The 25867-nt window shown below is 51.1% G+C and overlaps 1 long non-coding RNA gene and 1 pseudogene across 1 annotated transcript; both read left to right on the top strand.

Annotated features, from left to right (window-relative positions):
- Window positions 1–378: 378 nt before the first annotated feature.
- On the top strand, window positions 379–1734 carry LOC105739170. The gene is made up of 3 exons (XR_001115065.1): window positions 379–461; window positions 1476–1574; window positions 1656–1734. It is a non-coding gene; the product is annotated as an uncharacterized LOC105739170 (long non-coding RNA).
- Window positions 1735–10589: 8855 nt separating this feature from the next.
- LOC100580928 lies at window positions 10590–14661 on the top strand (annotated as a pseudogene).
- Window positions 14662–25867: the final 11206 nt, after the last annotated feature.

Raw genomic sequence — 25867 nt, 5'->3', positions numbered from 1 at the left:
ATAACAAACTATCCAAATCATAAGCAAAGCCTTTAACTTAAGTTGCTTTTTTTTTTTGGAGACAGAGTCCTGCTCTGTCACCCGGGCTGGAGTGCAATGGCGCGATCTTGGCTCACTGCAACCTCTGCCTCCCAGATTCAAGCAATTCTCCTTCCTCAGCCTCCAAGTAGCTGGGATTACAGGCACACGCCACCACACTCAGCTCAGTTTTGTAATTTTAGCAGAGATGAGGTTTCACCATGTTGGCCAGGCTAGTCTCAAACTACTGACCTCGTGATCCACCCACCTCGGCCTCCCAAAGTGCTGGGATTACAGGTGTGAGCCACTGCGCCTGGCCGCTTTTTTATTACTATGATTTACTCATCTACCTTTTTACAAAAAGAAAATGAGATCTCAGTAACAACTGGAAGCAGTATGTTCCTCTGATGTATATGAAATATTTAAGTTCTAGGTTTCCTCAGGTATAAATATAGTATTCATAATGTCATCACTTAAAGTATAAATGCACAACACCAGGAATACTGCAAAGACAAAAAGCAGAAATGATGCTTTAATGTATTATTGCAGGATATGTTGGTATCTTGTGCATTTGTGATTTGGAGCATTGAATATTTATGACAGGTTTCACTTGCCAGTTTTCTGTCTTTATTTGGTAGCAGCCATTTATTCTTGAACCTTATTAATACATTTACATTCAGTGCATTGTTTATTTCATTTCATAAACTATGACACCTGAGAGAAAATGACTGGGTTTCTTAATCTGTACAAATCAGGGAGGACTTACAGGACATGGAAGCTGATTTGTACAGTATCCAAAGTATCCATTAGCAAGCAAGCCCATGGGGTTGTTGTAAGGATTAAAAGAGAAACCCTTATGGTCAATGCTAAATATTTTTTTTTTTTTACTTTTTTTTTTTTTTAGACAGAGTCTTGCTTGGCCGCCAGGCTGGAGTGCAGTGGCATGCTCTCAGCTCACTGCAACCTCTGCCTCCCAGGTTCAAGCGGTTCTCCTGCTTCAGCCTCCCAAGTAGCTGGGACTACAGGCGAGTGCCATCATGCCCAGCTAATTTTTGTATTTTTAGTAGAGATGGGGTTTCACCATGTTGGCCAGGATGGTCTCCATCTCTTGACCTTGTGATCTCCCGGCCTTGGCCTCCCAAAGTGCTGGGATTACAGGCATGAGCCACCGCGCCCGGTCTTATCTCTTTTTTATAAACAAATACGAGATCTTTAAAAGCATACTGTCTCTAGATTCCCTTGGTTGTGCTCAGTTTGTATATTTGGTGTCCCTTGTGAAGTGCTTAGAACCAGACCTGATACTAAGCAAGAGCTTAATGGGTGATATTATTATTACTGCTGTTATTATGGTTCTGAAATTGTAGTGCTCTGGGTCAGTGCAACAAGCAAGCGGCTATAAGTGGTTGGGGGAAGTATTGTGAAAGTATAACAAAATTTACTATGTTTCCTGCTTGCAGGAAATCTGGAAACTATTTGCCACTGATTAGGAAAGCCTTTTTTATTATAATACATCCATCACTGAATGGGAAAGCAGGAAGGGGATCTGCCAATGATATGTAAGAAAATACTGTGGGTTAAAAAATTATCTTGGTGTGAAATACAGAGTTTTATGTGTTAATTTTTCTCTATTAATTTAGGAAATAGTTTTCTGGAAATAAATAACATTTACAGACAATTGAAAGTATTGACGATAGGAACACACAGTGGTTTCAAGCTATGTATGACCATCTGTTAACATTCTGGGTGATAAATTTGGTCATAATTTTTATTTGTCATTGAGGATGCACCACCCAATGAGATTACAATTTAATGATTAAATATCCAATATGACATTTTATGAAGTGATACAGCATTTCCTATTTAGTAAGGTAACATGGAAACTTATCTAGTATAAGACAAAAACCAGGCCCAATATATAAAATAATACATAATACTTGCTGTTAAAAGCTGAGAGAATCTTTCAGTAGTGGAAGGCATTGCGTCTCTAAATTTAAGCTGAGAAATGGTTACCATAGTGACTTGCCTCTTCTGTAGTTATTTTGTTCCCTTCATAAAAATTGCTATGTATTATCACTCTGTAAATAGAGACGATATGTTTAAATACATATAATATCTGCTTTTCCTTAGTTGTGGAAAAGTTTATAATTCAGGTGAGTGACCATAGCAGAGAATGTCACCCAGGAACAGGAACATAGAGTGGGTTCTTGACACTTGTCTGGGGTACATCTGACAACCTTTACAAATTCCAAATTTGAGAATACCACTGTGGCACACCATTTTTCTGGAATTTCAATGTGCACCAAGAGGAGAGGAACATAAAGCTACGTGCTCATGGAGATGCTGGGTTCCTCATTGGTTGCCCTTCCTGTACCAGCCAGCATCCTATTCTGGTGGACCAGGCTTGCACAGAGTTTGTCAATCACATTTGTATCCTAGCAACATTACACGTTGCTTCGTGACATAAACCTGTGTGGTTGCTCAAAAAGAGAACTGAATCTGAGAATGCCTGAGTGACGACTAGATATGGAATTCGGCAGGGTACTCTTTAGAATGGGATCTAATCTCTGTTCTGCAGATTTAAAGCGCATTAAGGTTAAAGAATTTGACTAAGTCACAGAGTGACTCAGTTTTTTCATCTTCATGGTGTAGACGTTAGTTGAATGGACTGTGGAGCCTGACTCCTAGGAGTGGCATTTACTAGCTGTGTCAACTTGGATAAGGTAGCTGGCATTTCTGTGCCTCTATTTCCACTCTTAAAATGGGAATTATGGGGAAGAAAGTGAGAGGGAGAGATTTGTTAGAGCAGCGATCCTCAGCTTTTTGGCACCAGGCACTGGTTTTGTGGAAGACAATTTTTCCTTGGATGGGGATGGGGATGGTTTTGGGATGAAACTGTTTCACTTCAACTCATCAGGCGTTAGTTAGATTCTCATAAAGGGCACATAAGCTAGACCCCTCCTATGTGCAGTTCACAATAGGGTTCACACTCCTACGAGAATCTAAAGCTGCAGCTGATCTGACAGAAGGTAGAGCTCAGGTGGGAATGCAGGCAATGGGGAGCGGCTGTGAACATAGATGAAGCTTCACTCACTCGCCCACCCCCTGCTCACCTCCTGCTGTGTGGCCGGTTCCTAACGGGCCATGGATGGGGACTTGGTCATGGCCAGGAGGTTGGGGATCCCTGTGTTAAAGGATACAAAATTATAGCTAGATAGGGGAAATCAGTGCTAGGGTTCTATACCACAGTAGGGTGGCTACAGTTAACAACACTATGTGTTTCAAATAGCTAGAAGGAGGATATTAAATGCTCCCAACACAGAGAAATGATGGCTGTTGGAGATATTGGATATCCTAATTTTCCCAATCTGATCTCTATACATTGTGTGTGTTAAAACATTACTATGTACCCCATGAATATGTACAATTATTATTTGTCAACTTAAAAAATGTCAAAAACCATACTAAATAAATAAAATGGGAATTATAATAATTTTACCTTATATGGCTGTAGTGCGGACTCAACGAGTGAATGCATAATGTACTCAATAAATGTTAGCCATGATCATAATGATAAATTTTACTCTGACCTTGAAAAATTCCCAAAGCTATGGTGACATTTTTATGAACAGGTGGCAGGGGAGTGTTTGCATGTGATCAAGGGTGTGTATAAAAGTATGTCTTTGGTATATATTCATTCATTTGGTCAACTGACATTCAATAAGTATTTATCGAGTGTTAATTATCTTTTAGGCACTGAGAATACAACAGGAAACCAGGTATATTTAGTGCCTGTCACCAGAGAGATTATAGTTTAGAAAGGTATATCGAAAAATAAATACGAGATTATAAATAGTACAGCTAAGTTAGGGAAGGTACAGGGTGCTCCAGGAGGACAACGATATAAACACTAATGTGTGTTTTGTTTTTTTTTTTTTTTTTGAGACGGAGTCTTGCTCTGTCACCCAGGCTGGAGTGCTGTGGCGCAATCTCAGCTCACTGCAAGCTCTGCCTCCCAGGTTCACGCCATTCTCCTGCTTCGGCTTCCTGAGTAGTTGGGACTACAGGCGCCGCCACCGTGCCTGGCTAATTTTTTAAATTTTTAGTAGAGACGGGGTTTCACCGTGGTCTTGATCTCCTGACCTCATGATCCGCCTGCCTCAGCCTCCCAAAATGCTGAGATTACAGGCGTGAGCCACTGCGCCTGGCCACTAATGTGTTTTGAAATAAGATTTATAACTTTGCTACTCATCGTGTGTGTCATGGACCAAGAGTACAGACATCACTTAGGAGCTTGTAAGGAATGCAGAATCTCAGGGTACACCCTGCACCACTGAAATAGAATCTGCTTTTTAGCAAGATTTTTAGGTGATGCATACTGTATGCAATTAAAGTTTGAGAAGCACAGATTTTAAACAGAATGAACAAAACCATAAGACAATTAACGCATTTGTAAAATTACCTCAGGGCTAATTAAGAAAAAATATTTCTTGAGTACCTACTGTGTGTAAGGCCTTGATGCAAGGTGGATAGAGCCTCAGCTGGGCAAGTGTTTGTGGATTCTCCATGGCTCAAGGGAGATATAACAGCCCTAAGGACAATAATCCATCCTGTGTGGTTCTTAGCTCCTGGGCCTGGCTCACAGACCACACACAGCTATTTGAAAACAGTCTGGTTTTCAGAGAAGACTGTATTATGTAAAAATTAAGTCCTGTTTTAATAAACTTGAGACACTATCAAACCCTGAATTATATTCAACCTTGATGGAACGGGAGCCTATAATATAACACAAGGAAGAGGCTTATATAATGAAATGTATTTAAAGTAATTGTTCTATGGAAAGTTGCATTTGGAAACCACAAATTTAGAAGGAAGAAAGTAATACAGAAAGATATATCTTATTACTTCCAAATGGCCCTATGACTTGGATGTTATTGTTCCAAATTTAGGAATGAGGATGAGGAAACTGAGACACAGAGAGTTTGGAAACCTGCCTTGGGTTACACAAGTCGAGCCAGGATTTGAATAGTGTTGCTCTGTGAGTGGCTGGTTTCAGGATGGAAGTTCAGAATAGCTGAAGTGCATGATGTGGATGGATGGAGGCTGTTAGAGGAGGGAAGTGGGGAACTGATGAGGAATGAGGTTGGAAAGGAAGGATGTAGAAGTCAGATTCCAAAGGGCCTTGCAAGTCTTATAAAGGAGCAGCTCGAATATGACTTAAATGGTAGCCATCCTATCCAAACTTCAAATTCCTGCTTTAAAGTATTTCTGGAGCTCCTTCATCTTGCTTGATGTAGTGAAGAATATAGTCCTGGCTCAGCTGCCATGACTTAAACACGACAGACTGTATTCCAGTAGAAACTGATTTTGGTTGAGGAAATTATTTTACCCTAGAGTAAAACAATCAGGAAAAAAAAAACTTCCTTATATGAACTTGTATCTTCCTGACAAACAGCATTCATTGTCTATGGTTCTTTTTGCTGAAGTATATTTCTCTCATTTTAATCTTTGGATTAGATAGGACACAATGGACTGTCCTATTTTGGGGTAAGGGTGCCTCACAAACAACCTGTTATAAAAAATAAAGTGTTGCACTTTGTGAATGTTTAATATAATTTAAATGTAAACTCAGATTTAAAATGTTCCTTATATATAACCATTATATTAGAATTCTTCTTTTTTGAGTGGAAGAGAAAGAAGAGTTATTTTTAGTATACATAATATTGTATATGGAGGTGTTTCATGCATGACAATGACATTTGTCAAGTATATCAAGGCAAATGATCAATTGACAAAAAGTGTGGTGCTCTGGGAGGGTGGGGGGACTCATTAAATAACGAATGAGCTAGTGGCTACAGGAGGCTACATTATTATTATTATTATTTTTTGACAGAGTCTCCTCTTTCACCCAGGCTGGAGTGCAGTGGTGCGATCTCAGCACACTGCTAGCTCCGAGGAGGCTACATTCTTAAACCTGGCCAATCATCTTACACTCAAAGAGCCAGGAAAAAAGAGTGTATGTATTAGGGTTCTCCAAAGAAACAGTACCAATAGGAGACACATAGATAGATAGACAAGATAATTTACTAAGGGAACTGACTCATGGGATTATGGAGGCTCTTCTGAAATAAAATGGAAGTTTTGTCTTTGTGTCTGCTTGAGTACCTGCTCAGGAACCCTGACCTTAGTTCTAGGAATGCAACAAATTCTAATTTTTGGATTGCTAATTCAGGGTTAAAGAGAATCTTATACATTCCCACTTTATTATCAACCACCTTCAGTGTGGTTAATTATGTGAAATTATGGTTAAGGTGAGGGGTAAATATGGAGAAAAAGTAGGGGGCTTCCCTGTATTCACTAGACTTTTATTTCGTTCCAGGGCTTATGATGGAGCCCAAGAGAGTCAGAGCAGCTTTCTACAAATTCAGCTGTCGCATTCATTTTCTTACACACTAGAGTTGCCACTTAAAAATACTCAAACAAAAAAAATTAATGTTGACCATCTAACAGGAATACTTGACTCAGCTACTAAGTTACCAATTTGCTTCATTTTTGGAAGACATCTAGCATCTGAGAATCGGACTTTTCCTAGAAGTTCACTTGGTAACCTCGGGTAAGTCCTGGTTCATCTTGGAGAGGATCCGAGGGGAAAGCCTGATGGGACCCACGGCCGCTCTGAGAAGAAAGCGGTGCTGTGGGGTGCGGGAGGAGGAGGAGCTGGGAAGCAGGAGCACCCGGAACTGGATCTAGCTGGAAAGGGCGTAGACGCTCCCCCGGAATCAGGGTAGGGACCCTCTAGGAATGGGACGTTCCGAGAGGGGGTGTGTCTGGAACATTGGCTAGGGGCCCTTAGAGGTGATTTCTGGGAAGGGAAAGTCTGGGGCAGGGCTGTAAGGAGTCAGGAAAGAAACTGTGGAGTCCGTTCCTCATCCACTTCCTGAGCCCTAGGGTCCAGGTTCCGAGGCCCCCAGGTCAGGGGTTCAGTGGCGCAGGAGGGTCCAGGGTAGGAGTTGGTGAGTCACCTCTCAGGTCCACCTGTAAAGGAACGCTGACTCAGAGCATGAGGGTAGCCCAGGAAGCTTCAACTTCACCCAGAGAATGTCCGCCCGCCCCTCTGCCCCTGGAGCAGGAGGCACCGCCCCTCTCCCACCCTTAGAGCCGACGGCCCCGCCCCTTTCCTCCCCCTGAAGCCTGCGGCCCCGCCCCTCGCCCTCTCCTGGAGTCAGCGGCCCCGCCCCTCTTCCCAGAGTGGGCGGGGCCACAATTGCCTGCTCAGCTTTCCTTGTGACGCCTCACATCCCCCTGGATGCGCTGTTGCCTGGCTGCGCTTCATTTTTCTGTCATGGTTCGCATCGACCAATGGGCTTGGAGCATGGAGGCCACGCCCCCCATCTCTGCTCTAGTTGGCCCTGGTTACACCTCCTCTGGTCTGTCTCACAGCTGCGCGGTGGCAGACAGGACTTGTTCCACAGTGGTAACTGGGATAGAGCTGATGTGGCCCCAACCCCACCTCCCTTCCCTCCCTGCCATGTCGGAAGAAACCCGGCGAGCAAATTGGCAGCAGCAAAGAAAAAGGTACAAGCGCCTGCTGGCAGCCCAACGACCCAGCCCCAGGTGCCGTCTGATGGCAGGACCGCAGCCAGAGCTCATGCCACTCCCGAGGCTCACTGGGCTGGGCCCCCAGCTGCCTCTGGGCTCCCTCTACCAAAGTCTTGTCAGTGAGCCCCTCCCCTCAACAGCCCAGACCCCGCCTGGAGTGAGATTTGCTTATTTACCATGAAACATCTTGGGAAACTGAACTTGACACTTGAATCTTCCTCATATCTCAACCTAGGGGACTTTGAGTGCCACAGGGTAATATGGGACATCTTTCTGAAGCATCAATTTCCCTTGATTCTCTTGAGAGAGAAAAAACGTTCATGGACTTAGGGATGACAGTCCCATCGATTTCTAAGAGTATACCAAAATTCACTCTGAAAAGAGGCTTGGGTTGTCCTCTTTCTGTTCAATTCCCAGATGTAACAGAAAGGCTGCCTTCTGCCATGAGGACTCATTGATGTAAAAGTTTGAGAGGTGCTGCCACACTTCCTACACTAACAGACATGTGATGATGTGTGACTCTAAACCACACAGTGCCCAGTTCCTGCCTGCTTAGTGTCTGTTTTTCTACCTCTGCCTCTGGTATTGGTCCCTGGCAGCTGCTGATTGGTAGCAAAACCCCAGAGCTTGGGGCCAGAAGACATAGTTCAAGTTCAATTATTGCCTTTTTTAAGCCGTGGTATCAATCCCTCTCAGTCACTAAGTCATTAAGACAACACCTTGTACATTTGTTTGTGGCAATAAATCAGATGGCATAAAAGAAAGTTTTGTAAAAACTGTAAAGGCAGATGTGACTGTAGGAACTTCTCATGAGCATTCCTGCTTTTCTTTTCCACAGTTGAGAGACTATCAGTGGAAGAACAGCCCTGGTGTTTCTACAGGAGTGGAAAAGAAAATTAAAAATTGCAGTAACCCTGAGACAACCGCTTCTGGTGGTTGCGACTCACCTGGAGATGTGAGTCTTGGCTGGCCAGGCTCCTGGGGACAGGGGGCCCAAGGAAAGTAGAGGGTACTTGTTAAGATTGTGGAAGAACTGTTGGGTCCTGGTTAAGAATTCTGGATTTGAATCCTACCTCTCCATCTGCTAGGGATATGATGTAGGACAAATTGCTTGAGCTCTTTGGGCCTCTCTTTTGACATCTGTAAAATAAGGGTGGTATTGTTTGACTTACACTTGTGAAGCTTAAATGAGATTTGTTATTATTTTTATGTTAATGCCAAGTACAGGGCCTGCCATAAACACCCAGGACACCCAGGAAATGGTAGTTGCTGTTTCATTTTCCTCATCCCCGGTCTCAAGGGAAAGCCAGGCCAATGGGAACAGCCACTTGCCATCAGGCTGTCTCTTTTTGAGTGACTGAAAGCGCCCAAGGGTGTGATGAGGAGAGCCCCAAGCACTAAGATTGGGAGAAGATCTAACTTTTGAGCTCATCTTTCCTGCCAGCGTGCTGGGTGACCACAGAAAAATCACTTCTTCCCCTTGGCCTCTTGAACTCCTCTGTAAGATGACACTGGATAAGATCAGTGTCTTTCAGACTTGTATTTTAGCTGGAGCCTCCTATGTTGAAGCGAACCCTTACTCAAAAGTCTGGTTTTTAAAATGGAGGTGGAGGTCTGGTGCTCTACCAGATTTATCCCCACATCCTGGGCCTGAGGAGAGGGGTCCAATGAGAGTCTTCAGAGCAGCATCGTCAGGTGACTCCACCCTGTGTGACTGAACCACTCAGGGGACTTTTCCATCTATTTGTTTCTGCCCCTGGCAAGGCAGCAGGCAGCCGTTTGGAAGGCACAGGCCATGGTCTTCATCTCCTCTGCTCTTCTTCAGCATTTCATGTCCCTGAAGCCACCTCTTCCTCCTCCCCTGAATCTCTTGCCTCTCTGTAAGCCCCTTCTGTCTTTGCCCGCTTGCCCTTGTTCTACCCTTTTGGCCTCCTGTAGGTTCTCCTTCCTCCCTCTGCCAAGCATAGCCTGACACCCACAGTGCCAACTCAGGGAAGAGTCTCCTCTCCCAAGCCCCTGGAGTCCAGAAGACAGGAGCTCCAGGAGGGCCCCACCCTCACACCCTACCTCTCCAGATGCCCTCTCCAGCTGTGCATGCCCCTGAGGCTCCTCTGCTTTGGGGGATACTTTGCCTCTGGCTTATTTTATGTTGCTGCCATTTCCCTTCTGCCTGTTTATGTCTGCTTCTTCACCTGCTTGATTGATTGGGTTTTTTCCCTTCACCCACATCTTTTATTATCTTGGAGAAAGTGAGACATATCTTAAAGGTTAGAGGTAATTTGGGAATAACTTTAAGAGCAGATATATGGAATTTGGGGCTTTTTTTCTTAGAGACAAAGTCTCCCTCTCTCGCCCAGGCTGGAGTGTAGTGGTGTGATGTCAGCTCACTGCAAACTCCACTTCACAAGTTCAAGCAATTCTCCTGTCTCAGCCTCCTGAGTAGCTGGGATTACAGGCGCCCGCCACCACACCTGGCTAATTTTTGTATTTTTAGTAGAGATGGGGTTTCACCATTTTGGCCAGTCTGATCTTGAACTCCTGAGCTCAGGTGATCCATCCGCCTCAGCTTCCCAAGCTGTTGACATTACAGGCATGAGCCACCATGCCCAGCCTGAGATCTTTTAAAAATTATTTAAGTTTTTATTTCTAAAGCAAAGTAACTTGACAGTAGAGATCTTTATTGACAGAGTTGTACACTGAGCCTAGCCCTAGCCCTTTTAAGGGGCACTGTGTGGAACAGCCCGGGGTCCCCAGACCTGAACTTCTTATGCTTCACCATCCAGTTTTCAAGCTGGTGTGAATCCCCTGCTGCTAACCAGCAGTTACAGCAGGCCATGGAGGAGTGGGCACAGCTGGAAGCACACCTGGGGCCGTGAGGCTTTGCAGAGGGAGGGATGTGGAAGGAAGATGACCTCAGGTGGCCAGGAGCAGGTGAGGACCAGTGACAGCCCTTCCTAACTTCTGTGCCCATTCTTGCAGGTAATGGAGGCATGTAGACAAATACAACTGGAGAGAGATACATTTGCTGAGATTCTTAAAGGAGAGAGAGCCACGTGGCAGCAGAGGATGAATCAGATGTCGGACCAGGTGAGACCTGACACTTCAGCCCCCACTTTAGATCTTTCTGGGCATCTGTAAAATGGGAGGGGTATAGCCAGAGGTGGTCATGGGTCTGGGCTTTGTGGAGGAGGGGGCAGAGAGGGAGATGGTAGCCTGTCCAGCCAGCAGCCCCCCTCTCCAGGGCCCTTTACCCCTGTGCTTTGTGCAGATGCGCTCACTGAGGGAGGAGGACTGTATTATGAATCGGTTACAGGAGCTAGAGACAAGCTTGGTGGAATTGAGAAAACAGATGAGTAAGCCGAGGCTGGGGTGACCTGGGAGGAGGGCTGACATCAGAGGGCCATGGGGGTGGGTTAGAATGTCCTAGGGAGGTGGGTGGATGGAAGGACTTTGAGGCAGAGGAAAAGAGGTATGTGCCAGGAGATGGCAAGTCTGGTAATTTCCATGAGCCTCAGTTTCACAGTCAGCAAAGAGGGAGGAGTGCCCATTGTCAGCCACCCACATGTCTGTATCTTTAAGTGGCTTGGAAGATTGGCTACCATCCAGGCGTGGGGAATCATTAGCAGGGAGGCCAAGTTTGTGGAGCCTGAGAGGAGCTGTGGACCAAGAGGAAGATTTTTTTTTTTAAGAATCCAGAGGCCCTTATTGTCTGCTTTTTTTCTCAGCTGAACCCCCAGCCCTGCAATCCCCAGCAGGCCCTCTGAGGTGGAGCAGCAGCTACAAGAGGAGGCTGAGCACCTGAGGGAGGAGCTGGAGAGTCTGGCAGGACAGCTCCAAGCCCAGGTACAGGACAATGAGGGCTTGAGTCACCTGAACCGGGAGCAGGAGGAGAGGCTGCTGGAGCTGGAATGGGTGGCCGAGCTCTGGGGGAAGCAAGTGGAGGCGCGCAGACGAATCCTGCAGCCCATGGAGATCACACCGCTGTCAGCCGCGCGCTCTCCCAGACCCGTGAGGTCAAGGAACAGCTGGCCGAGCTGCAGAGTGGCTTCATAAAGCTGGTGCACGGGCCGACCTGGGGAGCCAGCCCTCCTCCCTAGTCCTTCGGGCCTTCGTTTTCCCATCTGTCAAATGGGGCGGTGTAGCCCTCACATGAAACGGCACTTCTGAAGGCACCTGTGAGCCAGAGCCCTGCTCCAATGGCTGTGGGGAGGTGGGGATGATTTTTCTAACCTGACTTCGCCCTTCCCAGTGCCATGGGAGGCAGACACCAAGTTCTGGGCTCTCCAGCTGCAATGAAGTTAGCATCTTCTTCGCAGAGGTGCCAAGGATTAAATGAGATAATATGTGGACAGCATTAGGCCTGTCGGACACTTAGCAGATGATGGCTGGCTCCTTCTGCTTTTCCACCAGTCTGTGGCCTACAGTTTAAGTGGTGGGAAGAAGAGTGTGAGATTTCATGCAGGGGAGGAGCTCTAGGCAGTCACTTAGGCCTGCCTAAGTGGGGCTCTAGGCATGGAGCTCTAGACATGGGGCTCTAGGTGGGGCTCTAGGCATGGGGCTCTAGGCAGTCACTTAGGCCTGGAGCAAGGGGCCACAGGCCTGGGCGGGAGACAGAGCCCTGCAGTGCCCTCGCTACCCTATTCGTGGGCCCAGAATCTGGAAGCAGGCCACCACCTGCCCTCTCGCCCAGGTCTTCCTGCAGGTAGAGATGGAGAGCCAAGAGGCTCAGAGTCTGCAGCAGCAGAGAGACCAGTCCCTAGGTCCCCTGCAGCAGTACGTGGCCACCTGTCAGCAGCTGAGCTCTGAGATGGAGGTGCTGCACAGGCAGTTACTGCTGCAGACCCAGCACGTGGACCAGCTGCAGCAGCAGGAAGCTTAGGGCAAAGCGATGGCCGAGATGGCCCACCAAGAGTTGCAGGAGACCTAGGTGTGGGAGTTGCTGAGGGCGGGGCCTGAGGGGGATGACCTGGCAGCCTCTGTGCCTTCAACTCTCTTTCCTGGCCCCTTAGGAGCACCTGGAAGCTGCCAGCCAGAGAACCAGCAGCTACAGGCCCAGCTGAGCCTCATGGCTCTCCCTGGGGAAGCTGCAGGAGACTACTCAGAGGAAGAGGAGGGAGCCCAGGACGAAGGGGGACTGTTAGCAGCATAGGATTGAGGAGTTTAGAACAGCTGGTCACTATGCCGACCAGGTTTCTGTGTTAAGTTCGGCATCAAAACGGTGACCTGGGAGTAGAGGGGCCACCAGGTTGCCTAAGGATGGGTGAACTGGCCCAGGTCAGAAATGAAGCAGGTCAGAACTCCCCTGCCGGGCGGTAGTGGAACTGAGCCTGGGCAACATAGCGAGACTTTGGTTCTAAAAAAATAATAATAATAAATTACAGCAGCTCATTCCCCTCTGGGGAGGGACTGGCCCGGGTTATACAGTGAGAGTTGAGGCAGAGGTGGGCCCACCCTAATTCCCTTGTTGGGTTGCATGAGGACCCCTCTGGCTATGCACCATAGGAGACAGACTGGATGGGGGTGGGGGGAGAAGGAGGGGAGGGGAGGAGGAGGAGGAGGAGGAGAGGAGAAGGAGAAGAAGAAGAACAAGAAGAAGGAGGAGAAGAAGGAGGAGGCACCTTGGCCCATGCCGAGCATCCTGCAGGACCTGGAAAGCCAGGAGTCCATGGTGAGCCTGACTCCCCCTGCCCCACCTTTGCCCCCTCCCTCTGTGGTCCTTCCCAGACCCTCTTATGCTTTTGGTTTCCTGTTTTCTTATTTATCTGGACCCTCACCCCTTTCCTGGGGAGCCAGTGGTCAGATACCATTTGACCTGTGACCAACAGGTGCACACTCTGAGGCCCCAAGTGAAGGGCTCCTCTCCACCTCCCTGCCCCGTTGGTCCTGTGTATCCCCCAAGAAGAATGCACACCTCTTGCCTGCAGGTGGCATTTTTAACATCAGCTGTAGCCGGTACAGACAGGGAGCAGGTTCGGCTCCGTGGGCAGCTGAAGGAGCCTGCTTCTGGGCCCAGGCCAACAGGTGAGCCAGGTGCCAGCCCAGAAGCAGCCAGAAGCAGCAGCCCCAGCCCGAGGGACTGGGATGGATTCTGTGTGTGGGGAGACCCACCGGGCTGTGCAGGGGGCCATGGAGAAACTGCAGGTGAGTGAGTCTCTCCTGGCATGGGCCAAGAAGGGTGGGAGCGAGGCAGTTCGCTGCCGAGATATGATCCCATTCTTTTGGCTCCAGAGCTGCTTTATGCAGCTGATGCAGGAAAAGGTGGACCTGAAGGAGCGGGTGGAGGAGCTGGAACATCGCTGCATCCAGCTCTCTGAAGAGACAGACACCATCAGTGAGGCGGAGGCCAGGGCACGGCAGGGGGAGCTGCCCAGCGGGTGAAGGGAACCCAGCATCTGAGCCCTGTCCTCTCGCAGGAGACTACACCGCCCTCTCTCAGCCAGGGGGCAGCGCTGAAGGAGCAGCACCGAGAGGAGGAGGAGCACATCCACAGGCTAGCCCAGGACAAGGAGGAGATGAAGGCAGGGCGTGGAGCTTCTCCACCTGGGGGGGTGGCTGCGGGGTGGGTGTGGGTTCAGGCATGGCAGCTGAACACCGTTTCCTCCAGGCAAAGCTGCTGGAGCTGAGGAGCTGGTGTTGCGGCTTGTGGGCGACAGGAACGAGGGCCATGGCAGATTCCTGGCAGCTGCTCATGAACCAGCTCCAGGGGCCCCAGCCCCCTGGAGTTCAGGGCTGCCGACAAGCAGGGTGGTGAGTAGTGTCCTCAGGCGGGGTGGGCAGGCAAGAGCAAGGGAGGCTGGCAGTGTGCTCAGAGCCCTCCTCCCTCTCTCCAGACATCTTTGCCAGGTGAGCCTTGCCGGCAGCGTGGAGCCTGCACAAGGAGAAGCTGGGGAGGGTTCTCCCCGCGACAACCCCACTGCATAGCAGATCATGCAGCTGTTTGGTGAGATGCAGAACCCTCAGGAGCGCCCAAGCTTGGGCAACATCCCCTGCATTCCGTTTTTCTACCAGGCTGACAAGAACCACGAGGTAAAGATTATCCTCATCTGAAAGCCAGTTGCCTTCAGCAAAGCCAGGAGAAGGGGGGCCAGAGGCTCTGCCCCCACCATGTCCCTCCCACCCCTTTCCAGTCACCCCTTTACCCTTAGAGTAAATGGATTTAGCCATACTGCTTGGCCTGGCATATCCTGTTTCCCTCACTGGGTCCTGGGGTTTGTGCCACTGAATGGGGGCCCCAGAATGTCTGCGCTGGGCTGCTGGGGACCTTCCAGGCCTGTTACCTGCATGCTGCCTGGTGACACCTGGGGGATTCCACAGGTGGAATGGCACCAATGGGGGACATTCTGGCCCTAATGGCCAACAGGCTCAGAAGCCTGATCTCTCGGTGGCTGGGAAGGCAGGGTGCCAGCACCCAAGGGCACTGACTTCCATCCAGCCCAGGTGACTTCAGTCCCATCCCCCTGCCTCCCTCACCTGCCTGTGCCTGGTGGCCTATTCTGTCCCTCCCTCCAGAGTGCAGGTGCCCCACAGGCTCCCTCCAGGCTGAGCTCATGGCCCTGCTCCTAGTGGCCAGAGCTGGCTTCACAGGATGAACCAGCCAAGCTCCAGGGGCTTTCCATGAAAAGAGTCCCTTGGAAAGGATGTGGACTTTTCACCACTTCCAACAGCCGTGAAAGCTCTGAGCCAGGTTTGGATGCCATAGGATTCAAGGGGGCAGCAAGGGGTCCAGAGCTGCAGACAGCTGAGGGTGACCATTGGGGTCTGCTCAGGCGAGAGCCTGGAGTAGGTGACCACGTCCAAGGCAAACTGTGACTAAAACGAAGGGCTCGGTTGGCCAGAGTAGAGGAGGCCATTCAGGGCTGAGAATCCCCAGGGGATCTCGGAGAGGGTGTGGAAAGGGCCATAAAGGGAGGGCAGAGGTGAGAAGGGAATGATGAAGTCACAGTGCTGAGCGGGGGGCTGGGGAGGGAGTAAGTGGAGGTGGAGGGAGTAGCCTGTTTAAACCTGGGGCTCATCCCTATGAACATGAACTTCTGGCAAAAAAAAATTTTTAAAAAGAAAAACTTAATAAACTTAGGGGTCAGTAAGCCCTTGATAGGGGAAAAACAAGCCTTTAAAGTGAGCGAAACCCAGGATTGAGGGTACGAGGTCTGTGCTGAATCTCCTGGATTCAGGATTATATCCCCTGAGGGCCCAGCCGGAAGGCTGATACAGACTTGGGCACCTGGAAAGCTGACATGCAGGTAGCAGGTGAGACAAAGTGGGTCCCTGATGCCAGGAGGAGAAGGGAGTGCTGGGCCTTCCGGCCTTGGGTCCATCCTAGGAAGTGCTGGAGGCTCACACAGGAGCCCTGCCTGGCTGGGGTTTCTGGGAGCCAGAGGAGGGAAGTTAGGTCGGGAGGGAGCAGAGTGAGAAGTGCAGGTACTATCAGCCTAGAGACTTGGAGGGAGCCAGCAGTCTCAGCTTTTAGCCAGGAAGAGACTTAGGAAATGAGTAGTTCCCTGGTGGGTTGTGGTTTGGAGAAGTCTAGAGGCTCTGGGGATGGTCGCTGACCTCCCTGGGGGATGGGAGGATGATCTCTTCACAGAAATTCATCAGCAGCCCTGAGGTCAGAGATCCCCATCCCATGACCTGACAGATGCCTCCTGCAGCCCCTCCACAGCCACTTGCCAGGTCCTGACCCTGCAAGCCCGTGTGTAAACGCACACACATACGTTCCTGCTTTCCTCAGGCAGCACCTTGCAGGGTTCTGAGCTCTTTATTCCCACTCCTCTGTTTTGTTCCCTTTCCTGCCATAATTTCTCTGCCCATGAAGCCTATCTCCAGGAGATAGGAGGAACATGAGCTAATAGGGATGTGCTGGGCCCAGGCTGCAGGATCAGCCATGCTGCAGTCCTGCCCTGGGGAGTGGGGCTGACAGAGGGTCTCACTGGGAGGAGGAAGCGCCTCCTCAGTGGTGCTGTCAGTGGACATGTGGAGGGTGATGGGTCACAGGTCCTCTGTCCTTCCTTCTCCTGGCCTCCTGGAGGCAAAGAACGAGTCTAACCCCTCACTAGGATCCCTGTTTCTCCAGATGGTGTGGCATGTTTGTGGAAGGAATAAATGAAGGAATGGCCAAGAGTCCTGCAGTAGGATGCCACGGGCAGGGGCACAGGTGGGTTCCAGTAGGAAAACAGCCAGCTGTGTCCTGGTATCCGGGTCTGCATGGCTTGTCAGAGCAGATAGTTCTTTCAGGCCTAATCTGGACAGACCCAGGAGGAAGGAGGTCTCAGGGCCTCCTTCCTTTGATCAGCTCTCATGCGCATGCTTTCCTTTCCCCGGTTCCTCTTGACTAGTGTCCTTGTGTCGTGGGCAGCCTCCTGAGTGAAGGTGAGGAATCTCCCTCCCCCGAGCTCATCCACATCTACCAGAAATTTGACTTCTAGGTGTTCTCCTTCCAGGCACCCAGCCACATGGTGACAGCCACCTTCCCCTACATCACCATGCTGTCCATCTGGGTGGCTGCCCGCCATGTCCATTCTGCCTTGGACACCTCCATCAAGGTGAGGCACAGGCCTGGAGTGTGTGTGTTGGGGACAGCCAGGTCCCTTGGGTGGAGCTGAGGAGGACTGCCCAGAGTGGGAGGAAGAGGTGGTTTGGGGAGAGCAGCACTCCGGGGCCCTCATGGAACAGGTACCTGTGGAGCTAGGAAGATGGGCAGAGGTTGTTGGCATCTCTTTCAGATGCCCAAGACCTTGTGGGAGCCAGAGCATCTCCCAAGAGCATGGAGAGCTCGTTCATGAACCTGGTCTGGTTGGTTTGGCTCTGGCTTTGACCAAAGACATCCTTAGTGCTAATCCCACACTCCTGGCTCAGATGGAAGGACAGTCCACTTTTCTCTCCCACTGCTAGAGGCCTGCAAAGCAAGGACCTGAGGCTCCCCGTGGCTGGGCAGGCCCCAGGTAATCACGAGTCGCCCTTGGCCCTGCCTCTGCTATGCACCTGCTCCCTGAGCCCAGGGCTGGGGCAGCAATGGCAGGCCCTTCTCCTTTACTTCCTAACCTGGTCACTGGCTATGCTGGCAGCACAACCTTCATGGAGGAAGGAGAGCCAGCCACCAGGTTGTCTGACAGAGGTCTCTGTGTCTACAGAGATTTTTTTAAAACTTGCCCTTTTATGCATCCCTCCTCTCTAAACGTTTTGTAAACCTGGAAACCAGGGAAATGACCCATTTGGGCTTGGAAGTGACTGTTGATTCATTCATTTAACTTGTTTATTTTCTGTGTGCCAGGTGCTATAATAGGCACAATGTGAATGAAAGTTTGGTGCATGAAACAGGCATTTACAGTGAGGTGGTGAAGAAACGTAATCAATGTCAGACAAAAATGGGACATGTGTTAGAGAAGGAGAGGGTGAGAAAATCAGGGAACCAACTTGAATAGAATGGTCAGGGACAACCTCTCAGGGGAGATCACCTCAAGGCACAGTCCTAGAGGAGACTTTGGAGAGAGGAGGTAAGAACATTCTAGGCAGAGCTTTGGTCCGAATGCAGCAGGAAGTCACTGCAGTGTTCCAACCAGGAAAATAACAGAGTTGGAGCCATGTGTGTGCAAGGTGGGCTGTCCCATTCCCAGGCAGGAAGGGGCTGGACCACAGAACTGGGGCGAGGTAGAGGTGCTTAGGAGGCTGTCATGAATCCCTGAGTGAGTGGCAGTGGCTTGGGCAGGCCCAGTGGCTGCAGAGATGCAGACAAGGATGGAGATTTACAGGCACTTTTGGAACAGAACCCACGGACTTCGGGTGGATTGGCTGTTGTGGGGACAGGCGGTGAGGAAGTCACAGCGGGCTCTGCTTCTGTCTGGCCTGGGCACGTGGGCAAGCATGTAGTGATGCTTTTCACTGACATGTGGGGAACTGAGGGAGGCCCTGGTTTTGGGGAGAAGCCAGGTTCTTGGGCTATGTCAGGGGAGCTGCCTGAGAGACATCCAAGTTGGGGGTGTGGAGTGAGCAATGGTATGTGTGGTCTGGAGTTCAGAAAGGGCTGGGCTGGTGGATATGTTTGGGGACGTTAGCCTGGTGGCAGTATTTGACCAGGGAGGCTGCCCTGTGCCCCCTGCCTCTGTGGGGCCAGGTAGGCCATGGACAGCCTGGGGCAGCAAGGGCTCGGCAGAGGGCATGGTCAGTGTGGCTGGGGCAGGGAACAGGACAGGAGAGTCTGTGGGAGTGGGAGCTTGGAACACTTGGAGGATCCTTGCAACTTTGTTCACCAGAGCAGGTTGGGGAAAGGGACCGGGCGGTGGGGATGGAAATGGGAGCTCAGATGGCTCCTGGATTCTTCGGTCAAGGCTGAGGAGTGAATCCACGAGGCCCTGGGTCACCAGCTGTGGCCTTGGTGGTCAAGGACAGGATTGAAGCATTGGAAGTGGGCAGACCTGGAAAGGGAGGGCTGTTGTGCGGGGAGGGCAGGGCACAGGGAGGATAGAGGGAGTTTCCTTGATGAGCTGGAGGGTGGTGGCCAGAATGGGTGCTGGGCAGGATGTGCTTGGCCAGCTGCGGTTGGACTGGAGGTGGGGGGAGCTGGCTGGTGGTGATGGCAGGAAGGAAGATACCAGTGCCCAAGGCCTGCTTAGCATGCCACCTCTGGGGTGCCCTCCCCATTTCACTCCAGGAAGGCGTCTCCCGTCCCGTCTGTGCCATCCTCAACCTTAAGGGCCCATCTGGAGAGACAGGTCCCTGAAGGAGACTTCTTGGGTTCCAGGCCTTAGAACAGGGCATGTGTCTTGTGGTGTGGTGGCGAACGACTCAGCCACCAGAGCCTTTTCCTGGCTTCAGGGTTTTCCTTTGTTTGTTCGTTTTTTGTTTTTGTTGTTTTTTGAGACGGAGTCTTGCTCTTTCACCAGGCTGGAGTGCAGTGGCGCGATCTTGGCTCACTGCAACCTCCACCTCCCAGGTTCAAGTGATTCTCCTGCCTCAGCCTCCTGAGTAGCTGGGACTACAGGAGTGTGCCACCACACCCAGCTAATTTTTTTGTATTTGTTTTAGTAGAGACTGGGTTTCACCATGTTCACCAGGATGGTCTCGATCTCTTGACCTTGTGATCCACCCGCCTCAGCCTCCCAAAGTGCTGGCATTACAGGTGTGAGCCACCGCGCCCAGCTCAGGTGTTCATTTTTAGACACCCTTTTCCAGATTGCCCAGCCCCTGACAGCTTCACAAGTTGCCTGGTTTTGACGTTACCTCTTTGATGAAAGCCCTTCCTCCTTTCTCACCCTCCCGTGATAGCCCATCAGCTCTGCTCTGGACTCAACTCTCCTGCAGTGGGGGTTGGGACACGGAAGCCAGGGATTCAGGGGAGAGCAAGGGGCTTCTCCCGGAGACATCTGTGAGGCGTGCTCACGTGGGTGTGGTCACCAGCAGAGGGAGAGAGGCCACTGAGGAGGCATGGCCCAGAGTCCTGGGCTTGTTTTGGCGGTAGAGTTGGGGGCTTTCCTCTGTCCCTGTATGTCGCCTGACCTTGCGTCTTGGGGAACAAAGCCAGGGAGAGATGAGGAAGGGGCTAGCTCTTTGTGCTGGCCACAGCCTGCCAGTGGACAGAGGCGGCTGGGTGCCTCTCTCAGCCCAGGAGACAGCAAGGAGAAAGCATAAGGCTCCCTCCCATCCCTGCTGCCATCTCCACCGCCCTGGGGGCAGAGAGGAGATTACCAATAAGACCCGGTGCTTCTGACTATCCCAGCTCCCACAGCTAGCTGCCTTTAACTGTGTGTGTGCCCATGCGTACACTCTTCCTCTTCTCTCTGGATCTGGGACTGCTGTGAAGGTTCTTCAAATGGAATGACAGCAGCCATCAGCTTTCTGTTTCAGGAGGGGTGAGAGAGGACAGGAACCCTGCTGCCAGGAGTTCTCGGGGGAGGACTGGGCAGGCTCACCTGCCTTCTCAGAGGCTGGCTGAGGGCCAGGGTGAAGGGAGCTTAGCTTTGGGTTTGGGAGGTGGAGCGCAGCTGCTCTCCTGGTAGTTGTAAATGTGCCTGAGCCTGGGACAGGATTGGTCTCATGGGACAGAGGGACCCGGGGGTCACTGGGAGAGGCCCAAGGAGAAGCACTTGTCAGGACTCTTGGGATTCTGGAAGGGATGGCTGACTGCAGCTTTTGTGGCTTGATTGGCAGCCTCTGGCTCTCTGGCCGCCTTCCCCAGCTTGGCAGCCTGGCAAACTGCTATAGGGATTGGAACTGTGCTTTTCTCCATAGAAACTGCCAAGGGCCCCCAAGCTGAACACTCAGTCCCCAGGAACCCATGGGTACTGTGTGACCATCACTCCATATGGAAGATGCCTCAGCTTTGTCAGGCTGCTCCACTGGAGTCCAAGGAGGTGTCCTCTAGGACAGGAGGAAACCCCTCCTTGAGTCCCAGGAAAGGGTGTCTTCTGGCAGCTGCAGCACGGACAGAGCTTGCTTGAAATTGCAAACCTGCAGAGGAGAGTCGGGGCTCAGATGGGAGCCCAGAGCAATGGACAGAGACCCTCAAATTCACCACAGGCTTTTTTATTAAGACAGAGTCACACTCTGTCACCCAGGCTGGAATGCAGTGGCGTGATCTTGGCTCCCTGCAACCTCCGCCTCCTGGGTTCAATGGATTCTAATGCCTCAGCCTCCTGAGTAGCTGGGAATACAGGTGTGTGCAACCACACCCGGCTAATTTTAGTATTTTTAGTAGAGGCGAGGTTTCACTATGTTGGCCAGGATAGTCTCGAACTCCTAGCCTCAAGTGATCCGCTCACCTCGGCTTCCCAAAGTGCTGGGATTACAGGCATAAGCCACTGCACCCGGCCCCACCACAGTCTAAATGAGTGTCCAGGGAAGGCTTCGGACACATGGAGCAGACCAGGGCTTATGGATGGGCCTGGGAATCCCATGTGTGGGATTGTGTGTATAGGTCGCTAGCACAGTTTGCTCATATCTGTGTGTAGCGCTTGGTGGGGAAGGCCATTGAGAGTGTTAGACTGGCCCAGCCAAGCCCCACTGCCTAACTTCCCTGCCAGCCCCAGCCAGAAGCTTTTTCATAAGTGCCCTTCCCATGGTCTTGGATTTCAGGGAGATTTCAGAGGAGGGTCTTTGTAAAACAGTTTGAGCCTCCTCTTCCAAGTTGAGGGTGATACAGCGCCTTGCCCATGTGGTCACTGATTGGCTGGGGCGTGCAGGCAGGCCCTGGAGGTCAGACATCAGCCCATCCTCCATTGAACTGGAGAAAAGTGTGTGGAGACGGGTTGCTGAGTGGTGTAGTGAGCCAGTGAGGGGAACCTTGGTGCCCAAGTTCTGGGATAGCTGGGTTGACTGGGGCTTTCTTATAAAACGTTTAAAGGCCAGGTGTGGTTTCTCATGCCTGTTACCCCAACATTTTGGGAGGCTGAGGCAGGAGGATCACTTGAGCCCAGGAGTTCGAGACCAGCCTGGGCAACATAAGTGAGACCCCGCCTCTAAAAAAACAAATTAAAAAAATTAGCTGTACACCTGTAGTCCCAGATACTCAGGAGGCTGAGGTGGGAGGATTGTTTGAGCCTGGGAGGTCAAGGCAGCAGTGAGCTATGATCATGCCACTGCACTCTAGCCTGAGTGACAGAGTGAGACCCTGTCTCAAAAATAAAATAAATGAAGGGGCATGGTGGCTCACACCTGTAATCCCAGCACTTTGGAAGGCCGAGGTAGGTGGATCACTCTACCTCAGGAGTTTGACACCAGCCTGGGCAACATGGTGAAACCCCGTCTCTACAGAAAAAAATACAAAAAAAGTTAGCTGGGTGTGGGGGCATGCACCTGGGGTCCCAGCTACTTGGGAGGCTGAGGCAGGAGAATTTCTTGCCCAGCAGGCAGAGGTTGCAGTGAGCCGAGATCATGCCATTGCACTCCAGCCTGGGGAAGAGGAGTGAAACCCTGTCTCAAAAAAATAAAACAAAATAAAAATGAAACATTTTTTAAAAGTGAAGGAAGGAAGCGAAAGTAAGGCAGTAAAGAAGTCAGGCAGGGCCCCCAGACCGTGGTTCTCAGATGCTCTGGCTGTGCCGAGTGCCCTGTGGCTGTCAGCCTGTTGGGGGGGCAGGGGCGGGGCGCTGCACTCAGACCCTTCCTTGCTTCACTTGGAGTAGTTCTGCCTGTGGGTTTTACAAACCAGGTGCCTTGAGCATTTGTTTAGAAGGGGGCTTCAGGGGCTCCACTGGTTTGCAAACCTCTGTCCTGAGAGAGGGGCAACACGGCGCAAAGGCCACCTGTGGTCCCGCCAGCTGCGTGTGTGTTCCCGATCCTGAGGATGCTGCGATACCTGCAGTGTGAGGGGGGCTGGAGGAACCAGGACTCAGCCCTTGGGCAGGTTGGGCAGGGGCTCCCAGGAGAGGCCATTGTTTTGAGGGGTGCAAGACTGATTGAAGGGGGACCTGGAGGGACCCTGGGGAGCTGCAGGTTGGAGATGTCCTGGGGTGGTGGTGACTGGACTCCTGAGTGGCAGATGATGGTGTGGCAGTACCAAGGGGCAGCCAGCTGGGAAGTAAGGCCTGTGGGCCCTAGCAGGGGGCCTGTGGAAGTGGGCAGCCTGTTGAGCTGTGGGCTGGAGGACACTCGAGGCAGCCTGGTCACAGCCTGTGCTCTGCCCAGTGGGTGCAGAACCCCGTGTGTGTTTCCTCTTAGCCTGCTCAGGGACCCTAAGCAACATCTTGGTTGGTCTGAGTCCACGCCAGGGCCAAAACACCAGTGGGCCATGGCAGGGGACAGGCAGGTGAGGGAGCCTAACAGGAATGTGAAATCTTTGGTCATTTCCCTCTTCCTGCCTGTCACCTTTGCCGAGCTAATGTGGGAGCTTCCAGACTTTAATCTTAACAAGGGAGGCCCTCTTGGCATCTCAGCTCAGTCACTCATTCAGTCAGTGTTTACTGAGGTCTCTTGTGTGTGTCATTGTTCTGTGCATGGAGGAACCAGCAAGGACGCATCACAGAGTCCTCATCCAAGGCAGCATCCCCATCGTTTCACTGGGGGGGACTGAGGCCTAAGGAAGGAAAGTGCCCCAAGGTCAAGGGATGGAGCAGTGTCTGAGGCCGGACTGGATCCCCTAGGCTGAGGATCCTTCTGATGGCTACCTGCCTTTATTTTATTTTATTTTTTATTTTTTTGAGTTGGAGTCTCACTCTGTCACCAGGCTGGAGTTCAGTGGCGTGATCTCGGCTCACTGCAACCTCTGCCTCCTGGGTTCAAGTGATTCTTCTGCCTCAGCTTCCTGAGTAGCTGGGACTACAGGCATGCACCACCACACCCGGCTAATTTTTATATTTTTAGTAGAGACAGGGTTTCACTGTATTGGCCAGGCTGGTCTGGAACTTGTAACCTTGTGATCCACCCGCCTCAGCCTCCCAAAGTGCTTGGATTACAGGCTTGAGCCACTGCGCCTGGCCGGCTACCTGCCTTATGCCACTCTGTCATGTACATAAGTGGGGCTGGATCTGAGAGGCTGAAGATTTGTCACCAATTTGGGATATGCTCAGGATGGTGCGCCGGGTGGGCCTGGAATGGCCACACTGTGGCCCAACACCCCCTTGATCTTCTTTCTCCAACCCTGATAGTCAGCGTTGGGGGCTGAGGCTTCGGGTCTAGGAGACTGCTGGGCCAGAGGTAGAGCACAGGGAGAGCCTGTGTGCCCACCTGCCCAGCAGGCACTCCTTAGGGAGGCCTTGGCACCTACTGGGGCACAGGAAGCAGCTGCTGCAAGTACCTTATGTGCCTCATGTCCACACCCTCAATGAAACAGAGGTGGCTGCATTCCCAGGCTTCCCTCTGTGGATCTCAAGGGCTGATCACCTGCTGGGGCTGCCCCTGCTATGTGGCCCGCTCTGCACAGGGAAGAGATCACTTTCGGCAGCATTGGGACCTGGAGCTGAGTGACCATCCTCCAGCACTCTTTCCTCCCCATCTCCTCCAGCCATGGAGCCTCTCCATGCCTGGGTGTGGGGAGGAGAGGGATGGATTCCCTGGGAAAGGCAGAACAGCCCTTGCAGGGTGGGGGCATTTGTGCTACACCTATAAGGAGGGCAGTGTCCCAGGTGGAAGGCTGTAGGGACCAGCCCCACAGAGTCAGTGGGTTTTTCTTCCTGTGTGCAGAGATGAGAGATTGTAGAAATAAATACACAAGACAAAGAGATGAAAGACAGCTGGGCCCGGGGAACCACTACCCCCAAGACACGGAGACTGGTAGTGGCCCTGAATGGCTGGCTGCGCTGTTATTTATTGGATACAAAGCAAAAGGGGCAGGGTAAAGAGTGTGAGCCATCTCCAATGATAGGTAAGGTCACGTGGGTCACGTGTCCACTGGACAGGGGGCCCTTCCCTGCCTGGCAGCCAAGTCAGAGAGAGAGAGGGAGGGAGAGAGAGACAGCTTATGCCATTATTTCTGCATATCAGAGACTTTTAGTACTTTCACTGATTTTGCTACTGTTATCTAAAAGGCAGAGCCAGGTGTATAGGATGGAACATGAAAGCAAACTAGGGGTGTGACCACTGAAGCACAGCATCACAGGGAGACGGTTAGGCCTCTGCATAACTGTGGGCGGGCCTCACTGATGTCAGGCCCTCCACAAGAGGTGGAGGAGCAGAGTCTTCTCTAAACTCCCACGGGGAAAGAGAGAATCCCTTCCCCAGTCTGCTAAGTAGCGGGTGTTTTTCCTTGACAGTGACGCTACTGCTGGACCACGGTACACTTGGCAACAGGTGTCTTCCCAGATGCTGGCGTTACCACTAGACCAAGGAGCCCTCTGGTGGCCCTGTCCGGGCATAACAGAAGGCTCGCACTCTTGTCTTCTGGTCACTTCTCACTATGTCTCTTCTGCTCCTATCTCTATATGGCCTGGTTTTACCTAGGTTATGATTATAGAGTGAGGATTATTATAATATTGGAATAAGGAGTAATTGCTACAAACTAATGATTAATGATATTCATATATAACCATGTGTATGATCTAGATCTAGTATAACTCTTGTTGTTTTATATATTTTATTATACTGGAACAGCTCGTGCCTTCGGTCTCTTGCCTCGGCACCTGGATGGCTTGCCTCCCACAGAAGGCAGATCAGGCAAAGGTGCTGGCTTGGTGGCCATCATGGCATGTGTATCCAGTGAGGCTGGAGTGCAGGGAAGGAGCAGAACTTGGGCCTGAGAGGTGAGGCTGGGTCCTGCAGGCACTAGAGAGAAACTGAGGGCGTCTGAGCAGATAAGCCACAGTATCCAGGCTGTGCTTTGGAGCGAGAC

This window comes from Nomascus leucogenys, unplaced genomic scaffold (assembly GCF_006542625.1).
Source record: "Nomascus leucogenys isolate Asia unplaced genomic scaffold, Asia_NLE_v1 000305F_2174602_qpdss2106882sc, whole genome shotgun sequence".
NCBI lineage: Eukaryota > Metazoa > Chordata > Mammalia > Primates > Hylobatidae > Nomascus > Nomascus leucogenys.
The sequence above is the reverse complement of the archived record's forward strand: the minus strand, read 5'-3'. Positions and strand labels throughout refer to the sequence as shown.